Source organism: Penaeus chinensis, chromosome 2 (assembly GCF_019202785.1).
Source record: "Penaeus chinensis breed Huanghai No. 1 chromosome 2, ASM1920278v2, whole genome shotgun sequence".
NCBI classification, from domain to species: Eukaryota; Metazoa; Arthropoda; class Malacostraca; order Decapoda; family Penaeidae; genus Penaeus; species Penaeus chinensis.
Window position 1 is genome coordinate 5,868,512 of NC_061820.1, and position 5,000 is coordinate 5,873,511.

Here is a 5,000-nt window from a genome sequence, read left to right on the forward strand (position 1 = left end):
AGGAGTGGATGGGTTCGAGCAGAAGCGTCTACCATTTATACGGCCCGAAAGTTGCTACAGCAGAAGGCACGAGTGATTTGGACATCGCTTAATTGACAGGGACTCTCGAGCGCGGTTTGCGGCCTTGCTCGCCACCTGCTGCCAACCCCTTGTACCTGCGTAATGTATCTCTTTGCTCCGGTGTCTCAAGAGTCCTTAGGGTACAGGAATATCTTCGGGGAAAAGGCAAGCATAGGGAAGACTTGAGATACAGGGGTATCTTCTAGCAAGTATGAGGAAATTTTAATCTTGGCTTCATGCCATCGGTTAAGAATTGTCTCTCGGCTCGTAGAGACGAAATTGAACCAATTATCGCGTGGATGATCACTTCGCTGTCAAGCGCTGTGACTGGGATAACGATCACGGTTGTGCAACCAGAAATGATAATGATAATATTCCGGAGGAGCCTGTCACCTCTCTATGGGTAGGCGCTGGGTTTTCGATGATTTTCAACCCGTGTAGAACTACAGATTTTAAGAGCCCCGCTGCAGCTAATGGGCCGCGGATGATGCCTATCTATTTTTAGCACTTAGGCTTCACTCTGGGCAAAGGGTAATGGACTGTTAATCCCTGGGGAATTTCGTGTTATTAAAAGTGATTTTTAAGTAGGTCAGTAGACTAGGGGATGTATGTATATCAAAATATACAGATTAGATGGTTTGTGTATGTGTGTCTGTGTTTGTGGTTTGCGCGCTTACCTGTGTCTGTGTTTGTGTATGTGCTCATTTTTCTATTATGTTTTTTATATATATGTACCCACACAGACACACACAAACAAACACGCACTCATGGATGCACACGCACGCACACACACACGCGCGCGCGCGCGCATGTTTGCTGAGACTTTTTATACATACTCAGGGAAGTTAATTACACACACTTCACATTAAAGGATATCTTCATCTGTAAGACGTGGTTTCAAAGGATCTGCAAATTAATTAGTAATGCGATACATTTCTGAAGCTGGAAATTCGAATAATGTCTAATATAGCCTCGGAATTCGAGGAAGGAAGAGAGGGATTGATATAAAGTAGCGGAGGAGAGAGGGAAGGGGAGAGAGAGAGAGAGAGAGAGAGAGAGAGAGAGAGAGAGAGAGAGAGAGAGAGAGAGAGAGAGAGAGAGAGAGAGAGAGATGAGAAGGATAGGGAAAGAGAAATTCGTACTATGTATGACATATTGTACTGAAATATTATGTAATAAATTATTGGAATGCGTACTTGTATGTCGTTTATCCCTAAAATATAACTTATTGTTTGCTGCTGGCATTCATACTGACTGAGAACCTTAGTCCCGCGTAGAAGGTCTTTTGTGTGGACCTGTTAGTTTGTCAGTCAGCTGCAACCAGATATAAGATACACGTTATATGACAGGTAGATGGATAAATTTAGATGATGGTCTTTTATAAGAAATTTATCAGCGTATCCTCCGTAAACGCTATGTCAGTATACATGTGTGACTAAAAAAAGACGTGCAGTATGCAAGCAACCAACGGTTAAGGCAAGGCATATAACTTACAGAGTCAAGTTACTGAATCATATGCAAACACCAAACCGTATGTGTATCACTTTCTTAAAGCTGTGAAATTAAGTGCCTGCAGTTTTTTTACATCGAGGACCTCGATAGAAATAGTGTAGATAATGTTTGTTTAATAATTCGAAAGTATTGTAAGTAAATGAGAAGAAAGTCTCTCGATTTAGGTAAAACCTTTAAAAATTGACAAGAAGATAATAATAAGGATGAAAGTAATATAATAATAGTAATGCTGATAATAATAATAATGATAATGATAATAATAATGATAATGATAATAGCAATGATGATAAAATGTAATATTGATAAAGAATATTAAAATAAAATCGGAGAAGCATTTGTTAACTTTTAACATTAGGCGATGCTAAAATATTTGGGAGTGTTCAGAGCTCTTCCATTTGAAAATGCCACTTGAAACGTCTTAATAAATCACGGAAGATCCCAAATTGCGATATCATAATCACTGGACCAAACGTTTATTGTATATTCAACTTATTTGTCTTTCCAAATTTTGTGGTTTACTGCTTTCACGCGTCAGGTTGCGGGAAAGCACATGTAAACTCAAACGAAAAAAAAAAAAGAAAAAACATCGGCAGAAACACGCAGGCACACACGTGGTAAGGAAGGCAAAACAATTCAAAGTAAATAACGTTTAAACTTCTTAGAGACACGGTCTCTGTTCTAAGAAGAATTCATGGATTTGCTTTTTAAAAGCGTGTCGGAGAGCTTGTGCCGTAGTAAGCAAGTATTGGAAAAAAAAAGCAAGGAGACCGATTTTGGAGAAAAAAAATACGCTTGTAGTATTTTGATAATGATAGTAGAAACCACATGAGAAACGTTTTTTGCTTAATTCAGAATGTCGGTACCCTTTTGTAGAATATGTCCGATTGCTTACTCTCTTGCCTGAAACCACTTAATGCTTGTTGATAAACTATCTGCTTTAAGGTACTTTTATGTTTTACGGATACACATTTCATGAACACACACACGCATGAAATGTGCACGCACGCACACACACACACACACACACACACACACACACACACACACACACACACACACACACACACACACACACACACACACACACACACACACACACACGCACACACACACACAGACACACACACACAGACACACACACACACACACACACACACACACACACACACACACACACACACACACACACACATACACATAATATATATGTATATATATTTTACACACACACACACACACAAATACAATGATAATATATATGTATATATATATATATATATATATTTTACACACACACACACACACACACACACACACACACACACACACACACACACACACACACACACACACACACACACACACACACACACGTATGTCCACATACTGACAGAGCTTATATGTGTGTAACTTTGTATGTGTTGATATATTATGCTTTCCAAAATCTGTTAGCTTGCAATAAAACCATATAATTTCTAATTTAACATGTGCACCCGTCTCCCAGAAAATATTTAGGTTCGAATGTTTACTGGCCAAAGTTGCTCTCGTTAAGGCTAAACATAGACCTCTTAGCCAATACCTCAGCAAGCAGGAACGGCATTTGCTTAGACAGGTGTGAGAATAACACTTTTGACATTCTTTTCTGGGAAAAAAAAAAAAAAAAAAAACATTTTGCATGATGAGAGCCAAGGAAAGCTGTAACAAGATAGTAAAAATCCGGATGGGGAGTTTGCGAAGAATTTTGATATAGTGATATTCGCTGTGATGTATTTTTTATCTTGCTCTGTGTCTTTGTAAAAAAAAAAAAAAAAAAAAAATGGTGATTTCAGTTGTGATATCAAGTAATTACTTCTTGAGCTGTACCAGGGTTAGACTTTCAACATCGTACAGCTAATTGTTCTTCTGAGAGAATAGTAGATTTGTCACAATTGACACAACAGTCGCAGTTTATGGTTTACCAAAGTTGAGAAACAAACAACCCAAAATTTCCCAAACTGAGATCTTGTCTTCCCAAAAGATGGACTTTTAATTTTTTTCTCCATTTTTATTTCCCTTTGAACTGATGGGGGGGGGGGGGGGGTCAAACGAGGCGTAAGTTCATTACGGAGACGACATTCAAGTAAAGTTTCTTTTAATGGGAGCCGCAAGTCCACGTCGGGGAGAAGGATTAAGCTGAGACGAACGACCCCAGACATGCCCGGACGCCAGAGGCACGAGAATGGGGCTTGTCGCGGGGGCCGAGCAGGGGCGAGTTTGAATGAGATGTGGGAGAGAGAAGGATTGAATGAAACATATGCACACACACACACACACACACACACACACACTCACACTCACACTCACACTCACACTCACACTCACACTCACACTCACACTCACACTCACACTCACACTCACACTCACACTCACACTCACACTCACACTCACACTCACACTCACACTCACACTCACACTCACACTCAAACTCACGCTCACACACACACACATATATATATATAAATATATATATATATATAAATGAGAGAGAGAGAGAGAGAGAGAGTATGAGTGAGTGAGTGAGTGAGTGAGTGAGTGAGTATGTGTGTGTGTGTGTGTGTGTGTGTGTGTGTGTGTGTGTGTGTGTGTGTGTGTGTGTGTGTGTGTGTGTGAGAGTGTGCTTGTGCGTGTGTATGGCACGACAACGTAATTACTCTCGCTGCCAGTGATAAAACAAGCCAGAGGAAATTGAATCCCCAGAATTAGCTAAACAAGTTTTTAACTTGCGTACCTACGGCCATATGTTTCGGTTTGGTTTCGAATGTAGACGGGCTTGCGTAGCGAGAGTCGAACACTTCCGCCCGTGTTCGGCTTGTTTGAACGGCCGCAGACAAGTTGAAGTACTTGTTTTCGTCCTCATATTTTGAATTTTATGCTAGTTTATTAAAAAAAATATATCTTACGGTTTAATAATGTATACAATGAGTGGATGCTTCAAATTGCAGTCATAATAATATCTAATCTAATCCTATACTCATATGGGTTTTCATTGGACGATTGAAGCGGAAACCTCCTAATGAAATGAAACCATTCCCTTATTAATGTACACGCATATATTATACCCGCATATTTTTTCCCCCCAGACTCTCATAGTCCAGATCCAGACCTCTTGTATTATTTGCCAGATTTTATACGTTGGGGCAAAGGGTTATTTGATTCGAGCCCTCCCTTTCAAGGAGACGGCCGCATCACACCTGTTTATCGAGCGTGTTTACCAGTGTGTGTGTGTGTCACGTGTTCGTTTTCTTTGATAATAGGCAGCCTGAGAGGAAACGTTCGAGGAGAAGAAAGGCTGGAACTGCTGTTTGTAACTATTGCTGCTCTTGCTTGCTCAGAATTTCAATATGCACTTGGAGGTATTAATGGTGGAGGTGAACAGTCATCGAGCGGAA

The 5,000-nt window shown here is 40.1% G+C and overlaps 1 protein-coding gene across 1 annotated transcript in view; it reads left to right on the forward strand.

Annotated features, from left to right (window-relative positions):
- LOC125031263 (neurobeachin-like) overlaps positions 1-5,000 on the forward strand; it is a 1,410,248-nt gene that overhangs the window by 1,004,020 nt on the left and 401,228 nt on the right.